Source organism: Lissotriton helveticus, chromosome 6, assembly GCF_964261635.1.
Source record: "Lissotriton helveticus chromosome 6, aLisHel1.1, whole genome shotgun sequence".
NCBI lineage: Eukaryota > Metazoa > Chordata > Amphibia > Caudata > Salamandridae > Lissotriton > Lissotriton helveticus.
The window spans coordinates 115555754-115563820 of record NC_136067.1 but is presented as its reverse complement, the minus strand read 5'-3'; positions in this window follow the sequence as shown (position 1 = coordinate 115563820).

Below are 8067 nucleotides of genomic sequence, written 5' to 3'. Positions count from 1 at the left end.
ATCACATGGCTTTATAAAGCGATCTGGGATCTTACTGGCACTACACTAGCTCCACTGCAACTGAAATGGGAAGAGGAAATAAGTTGTTCATTTCACCATAAAGAATGGGAAAGGGTATTAGAGTACCCAAAGAAGGTATCTAGAAATGCCAGTTTCCAAAACATACAATTTTTTATCTTGCACCACGCTTACCTCACCCCAGCCAGGCTCCAGCGCTGTTACCCCGAAGCACAGTTAGTATGCCCGAGGTGCCAATCTGCAAACGCGACATTTGTACATATGTTCTGGTCATGCCCCACATTATGGCCATATTAGCAGATCATACACAAGACATTGAGGAAGTTAAAGTCCAAGCACGCTTCATCTCCCTAGCTCTTCTAATGGCAAAAAGGGGGATCGCTATGCACTGGAGTACCCCAAGCGGTCCCCCCCTAATGGATTGGGTGGTAGTGGTTAAGAAATAGGGCTCAGCGGAGGAAGACACATTTAGGAGAGAAGAGGCACAAGGAACACGCACAAAAAACATATATCCATGGAATGGTCCATGCTACTGCACCAGTACTACCGGCACTGCCCCCGAGTGCACCGGAGAGCTCCATCCGGGCCACACAATCCAGGTCCCTCCTGGAACAGGAGAAGGCAAGCCCCAACACCCCCAAGAGTCATGATCAGGCGGTACCCCCTAGAACGGAGCACTGAGACAGCACACAACACCACGGCTAAACAGCATCTCCAACAGCTAACACGTTTGTGGTAGAACCCCTGCCCCAATCCACGAGCTGATAAAGACACACAACAACGTAGTTCCCTTAGTCCCTAAACTAAAGAATAAAGCAGACAAGCCAGGTTGCCCGACCGAACTCCCCAAGTTTTAACCCTCAGTTAGGCTCTTATGCCAGTTGATTCTCTCCTTTAACAACCCACCCTTATATCTCACAATATAGCATACTGTCAGGCAAGCACTTCAATCAAGACCCACACAATGCCGCAAGATGTGTACGTTTCAATTACACGTTCTCCCCGTTTTTACTTGTGACCCCAGGGTCCCACCCAGGCTAATGTACTGTAACAAACAAGTTACTTATCTTCGGTAACAATATATCTTTAAGAAATATTAGTTAGTGATAGATGTCTTACCTTAGAATTACCCCCAGGCGTCAGACTGGATCCGTAAAGTTTTCGTCAGCAGTACCCCTACGCGTCAGTAGGCGTCCTCGTGCGGCTCCGCGTACGTCGTTGGTGTCATAGTCACTGAGATGACGTCGCTGGTGCTACTTAGACGCGCCCACGCGCGCTGATGTCAGTTGTGTACACGACTTTCAGCGCCAGCAACGCAGAGCCATGCAAGAAACTGACCACTGGTGCATGAAACTAGGGCCCGGAAAGGGATGACCTTAATGCTAGAAATCAATTTGAAGAATGGGGAGGATGGGTGGGGCGGTAAGGAATCTATCACTAACTATTGGTTCTTACAGATATGTTGTTACTGAATGTAAGAAACATGTTAGTGATAGATCCCTTACCTTAGAATAGATACCCCAGCAATACCAACCCCGGTGGTGGGTCTGCGAACTAAGATCACACCAGAAAGTAACGGAGAACAGAACGGCCAAAGAAGCTGCCTCTCCGGATTTGACGTACGAGTTACATACCTTCGATAACGATGTATCTGGTAGAGACGTTGTCTAGCCGCAGATTTCTTAACTTAGAATATCCCCAGGCGTCTGACTGGATGCAGAATTCTTTTGCAGCAGCACCTCTGCGCACCGGGGGATGGCGCCACACGTCCCAGCCCTGACGTTGTCCACGTATGTGACGACAACGAGGTCATATAAGTCCCTCCCGGCGCGCTGACGTCAGTTTTCTTCCGAGAATCTTTTCCGCGGTACAATGCGGAGCCACCAACAAAAACTGTAAAAGTATGGGAACAGTGTGCAAGGGATGAAAAATCCGTGAATAAAGAAGGAGGATGGTGGAAGACACCATCGTAAAAAGACAGACTCAGACACTGCCTACATATAAGTGAAAAAGCAGTGAGAAAGAGCCCTCAAGCTAAGCGAAGACCCCTTCCCGAGTACAACAAGGGAAGACTATCTCAACAGACATAAATAGACTGCTATTACCATGTAGAACTGTGTCGGCCAGCAAGAACGGAGCACAGAGAGAGCAACAGTCCACTGCAGGAAGGTATGAAAATACTAGCACTGCACTCATAGAAATGGAGGTCTGAAACAACGGTGAACAGATCCGCAAAGAAGACGACTATAGAGGAGGGCAAAATCCTGTGTCAATAGAGAGGGCAGGAGGGAGGGAAGGCAGCAGGAGAAGAAAGAAAAGAAAATGAATCTCTGGTGAAGGGGAATCAAAAGGTACCATTTAACAGGAAAGAAACCCCTTGGAGGGAGTCAGCTGTAGTATGGCAATTCTCAAAGGGACGCAACAATGTGAGCACCCGTGAGAGAAAAAGCATTTGCAACTGAAAGAGGCCAGTGGGGAGCCTCACTTGGCAAAGTCCTAGCTGAACGGGGAGGCTGGGTGGGTGTTAAGGAATCTGCGGCTAGACAACGTCTCTACCAGACATCGTTACCGAAGGTAAGTAACTCGTACATCTGATAGAGACCTCTAGCCACAGATTCCTAGAATAGATACCACAGCCATACCAGGGGAGGTGGGTCTGCGAGAGAACAACAGAAAGCGCCAAGCCTATGATCTGGCAACAGAGTGACGGATATTGGGGGAGGCAGTGGCGGAACAGCCAGACAGCAACCCAAGCCGCTCGGAAGAGCAGAAATAACCGGATAGCAGACATCCTTAAAACGCCCGAATGGCGCTATACCATACCAGTATAAAAATGAAAGGTAGAAAGGCATGATCCACATACCAGAACAAGAGAGAGAGAGAGGAACACTCTCCGCTAAATGGCGCACCATGAGCACACCGACCCAGGTTGAAAAGAACCTAAAGGGATGCAACCAGAGCCTAACAGACTAGCCTATAGAAGGACGGCTGAAGGAGCTGGTGGCAAGAGCCCATGGGCAAGAGCTAGAAACTGAGCAATGCGTTCAGAATAGCAGGCCGGAAAATAAACACACCAAGTGCACACCCCATCCCAAAAAAGGGGAAACAGGGGCTAGCAGCAGCAATATAAAGCCCGCCGAAGCAGGGCACCATAGAGATATGCAGCAGGCAAGCGGCCATAGAGACCTCAAAGTGGCGTACACAATAAAGCATAAGAGTGCCTGTCGAGCAGTATGAAGCCAAAGTGAGAATCAACCTACAAATATAGGCCTGCAGGGAGTAGCCAAGGGCCACCGCCAGCAGAAGAGTTGTCCCTCAGGTGTAGCCTTCACAACAGTAGGGTGATAATGTGGAAAGGGGCATATACGAAGGAAGTGGCCACAAAAACCACCAAGGTAAAGAATCGGGGAAAGAGTCTCCGAATCCGAGACCAACCATTCCAGAAAGGAACAAGTACAGTGTCCAACCCCAATAAGGGAGTAGTTGTCAAACTGGGAATCACCCCAGTAAGTGGAAGCAAGGAGAAACCTTATGAGTAACTTACAAGAACTCAGAAAAGCTCCCCCACACATGGAGATATTGGTCCAGACCTCGCAGCCTCGAGGAAGAGGAATACCATGGCAACATGACAATTATACATAAAAGTATAAACATATAAATATGTATAGACAGAACTAGCCAGGACCATGAAACATGTCCATACAGGATCATCCTTAGTACAGTAAAGGCAGGCGGGAGCCGCTTTAGAAGAGGAGATCATGAAACCTCCCAAGGAGGTGGAACAGGCAACAGGCAGGATAACCCACGGCATATACAAGATGGCACCAGGGAAAAACAGAGAGCACCGTACAACGGACCAACAAGCGGCGCATGGAGCCTGTGAGAAGTTGGCCTGATATATGATGTTCACTAGTTCTAGTGACCACCTTGTATCAGTCCAAACAACCCTTATGGTGATTGGTTGTAAGTCAACCTTACAGACCAGCTATCCTAGTGGTAGCTTACACATGGGGCTGTGGGAGGAGCAGGTTCTAGGCAAAGTTTTCAGTGAAATTATGTCCAATAAGATAATATCGTGGTACAGATTCATAGACGATTTGTTTATAATCTGGAAGGGGACAGTGAGTGAGGTGGAACAATTCATTAGCAATATCAATAAGAATGAATTAACCGGCAAGTGACCAGACAACGCGTCGAGCAGCAAACAGGCAGAAGGGCCCAACGCAGACCTCGTGGATGCTGGAGGGCTGATCTTCGGTGCAGGAGCTGCTCGGGGCTGGGGCTTCTCAATCCCCAAAGCAGTTGGTCGAGTTTACCTCGGGAGTCGTGCTGGAAGCGAAGTGCAGTTTCTTTCAAGATGGCCGGTCCCACGTGTCTCGTCGCACCCACGGATCTCAGCTGTGCTACAGATGTGAGTTGAGGTCAGAGAGGTCTGGGAATCCGGGTCTCGTCGGGCTCTGAGGTCTGGATCCTCGAGGGAAGACGACAAGTGAAGCCGCTGGACGCTTGATGGTGCCTGCAGTTGCAGGGTGGACACTCCTTGCCCACAAGGGAGATTCTTCAGTCTTCGGGGGAGCAGAACGTCGAAGTCCAGAGTTTCTTCTTGTAAAGTTGTTCAGGATAATCTAATTTGGAATGGGACCAGCTCCTACCTTTATCATCCTAAAGGGGGCTGCACTACTGACTAGGTCCCTCCCCTGGGTGGGACCAGGAAGGGGGGTGGTTACACCCCCTATCCTTTGTCCGGTTTCGCGCCAGAGTTGGGGCAGGGATGCCCCAGCAACTGGTTTGAACCGGTGTATGCACAGGACACCTTGTGTGCCCCGGGCATGTCTCATTCCTTTCAGGCCTGTCCTAACCAATACACAAAATCCTGTCTGGGGTGGTGCTAGCACCTCCCAAGGCAGGAAACCCTTTGTCCAAGCCTCCCTCGCTGGAAGGACTCCCAGCAGCAGGAGGTCAGACTTGTGTCTGTGGTGGCAGCATCCATTTTGTGATGCCAAGGCTCGAGTTAACTTTAACCGGGGTTTTCAGTTACATACATGTCGTGTCCCTCTAGAAGGGTGGAATACTACCCCCATCGCCAGAATTGGCGAGGGAGTAATATTCCAAATCGTATGATACCTTACTCTACATGTTTTGATAATGATATACCAAAGTTAGCATTTAACCGCGAGGATTATAATGCACTTAAGAGTATATGGTATAGCGTTATCATGGAACAGCTATTAGGACTTGGTTCCGCAAGCTGCAGACTGGCTCAGCTCATGCCAGAGCACCATCTCACTTAATTCCAAGCACTCTGCCTTCAGGATTGATAAGGCCTGCCATAGGAGTGACTGATAGGAATATATGTGTCCATTTTAGGGTTAGATATAGGTATGCTATATCTACAGCAAAGGGTGATTACACCACCTTGCCCCAGCTGTCGTGCAGCCAGTTGTTTCTGTTTAGATGGCCAGCCAGGGGTGGCATAATAAATGCTTCAGCCCCTGGTAGGCCCTGGGTACACCTATGCCCTGGGTACCTATGGTACACTGTACAGGGACTGATAAGGTGGCCCAGTACCAATTGGTAAATGCACCTATGGTTGTCAATTTAGAGAGAGAACAGCTAGGCTGTGGGTCTGATTAGCAGGCCCACAGCAAGGGAAAGTCGTAAACCAGTGAAGCAAAAAGCAAAAATCTGGGGTGACCATAGGATTGCAGACCCTACTCTCCTACAGAGCCCACAGGTTCTCCAGGGCCAGGTGAGTTAAGCAGAGCTATATAATAGCATACCAGTACCCCACATGGAGTATGCATATCCCAACAACGGGGAACACCTCTTAGGGCAATAAAGCCAAACCAAAAGAGCGCAGTAACAAACAGAACCTGGGAACATGAGTCGTTGGGCTCGGAACATGAGTTCCGAGCCCTACGACATTACCGAGCTGAGCCACCGGCTCAATACCACAGTCAGAGGACCAGACACAGCAACCTGTGGAACGCTGCCACAGCAGGCCAACAGTCAGCTCAAAGCAAAACGCATCCAAGAATGCCAATAAAAAGGTAATCACAGAAAAAGAAGACGCAAGGCACACTGCCCATATTAACACAGGGCGCATCTAAAGGATGCTAAATGAAAAGTACCACCATGGGAGACAGGCCTAAGAAGACCTAAGTGGGAGTACGAAAGCCCGCAAGGAGCCAGTGAACCGCCGATTCGGCGTTAGTATCAAACAGCAAAACCCCATCAAAGGGTAAGTCAACCAGTCGCTCTCGGATATTTTCAGGGAAGACACTATCTCGCAACCAAGCATGACGCCTTAAGGCGACAGAACCAACCATAGCTCGGCTTAAAGAATCCACAGTATCCAAGGCCGTGCGGATTGTAAATTCGGCAAGGTCACGGCCATCCCTAAGGAGATGAAGGAGATCGACACAAGCCCCTTCAGAGGTGGTAGAAAGCAAAGACTCCGCAGAGTCCAACAGGGCAGAGGTAGCCCGAGCCAAAACACACACTGTATTTAACCCCTTCCATGCTGATGATGGCCGGGAGTCGTCATGGCACACAGTGCTCGTGTGCTGATGACGGCTCCCGGCCGTCATGACCGCACCCGTGATCGGAATGTGCCGCACAGTGGCAGAATCGCGGCCGCGCCCAAGGGGTTAAAGACCGCAGGGCTGCGCTAGTGGTCGCAAAGATGTTCCGACAACATGACTCAGGCCATCTGGACTCCCGAGGAGACAACAGCTCATCAGCGGGGGAGGGTTGTAAGCTGAACCTCCCAAGACAATGAGGGTGGGACCAATGCCCCACTGAAGGGAGCCCCATTGAAGAATGAGGATCTTGATGGGGCTCCTGGGGAGGCAAAGAGCCTGCTGGATCCAGCAGCTCCTGATGAGGATCCACAAAAATTCCAAGGGGGCACTGGCAAGAATACCTCCGGCGTCGCCGGGCGTGAGGGTGATCCCAAACTCTCTCCAAAGGCTTACAGAAGAGAGTCTACAACCCGGCGTCGCAACCGTGCCAAAACGACACGTGCTGGCACCGATTGCGCCTTGTCAGTCGCTGACTCAGCTGCATCCGGTGTCGAGTCGGCGCCGTCCGGCGCTGAAACCACGACAAGCTCCCCCTCAGAAGAAAGAGAAAGCGCCGGAGCCGGGGAGGCAAGCTTTCGGCGCCGCTCCGGCACCTACTTTGCCTCAACCATGACAGGCTCCGACTCCGGAGAAAGAATGGGAGGCGGAGTTGGGGAGGCGAGTCTATGGCACTGAAACGGTGCCAACTCCGGACAGGCGACCGCCTGCCCAGAAGGCCAGGGTGTGCTTAAGGCATGGTTAGAAGCACCGCAGGGAGCCCCGAGGGGCTATGCAGCGCGGTAGGGGCATCGTAGGGCGTAGAGGGGGACCCATCCGGGCCACGTCCTGATGACCCCACGTGGACCGAAGAGGGGGACCCAACTGGGCTGTGACCTGACGATACCACTTTGCCAACGTCCCTGGGGGGCAATGGCTCAATCAGCGCCGGAGGCGAACCCACCGGATCCCACAAGAAGCGGAGGTCCCGAGGACGCCACAGGAACGGGAACGGACCCAAAGGAGGCCTGCAAAGCCACGGCATATGCCTCCATTTGGGCCCGGGTCAGCCGCACACCTGGAAAGGGTGGCTAGAGAGGGGGCGACCGACGGGAGCGCACGTCCGGAATGTTCCGGGAACCAGTGCCCCTGACAACAGAAGAAAGGGAGGTCGAAGACCTTGGCGACACGCGCCCCGACTTACCAAGAGGTGAACGATGGCCCGGGCCCCAGAGGGCGATCTACGGTGGAACCGGACAGTAGAGGGACCTGCTGGCGATGAAGAGGCTGGGGGGGCAAGGCGACTCCAACGGGGACATCCGTGCCGAGAGAAGTTTCATACGGCGCTCCCGCCAAGACTTCAGCATCAGGCGTTGGCAGGCTTCACAGTCTGTGAAGTCATGGTGCTCGCCTAGACACCACATACAAATAAGATGCGGGTCTGTCGTGGACATCTGCCACGAACAGGAATTACAAGTTTTAAAGCCTG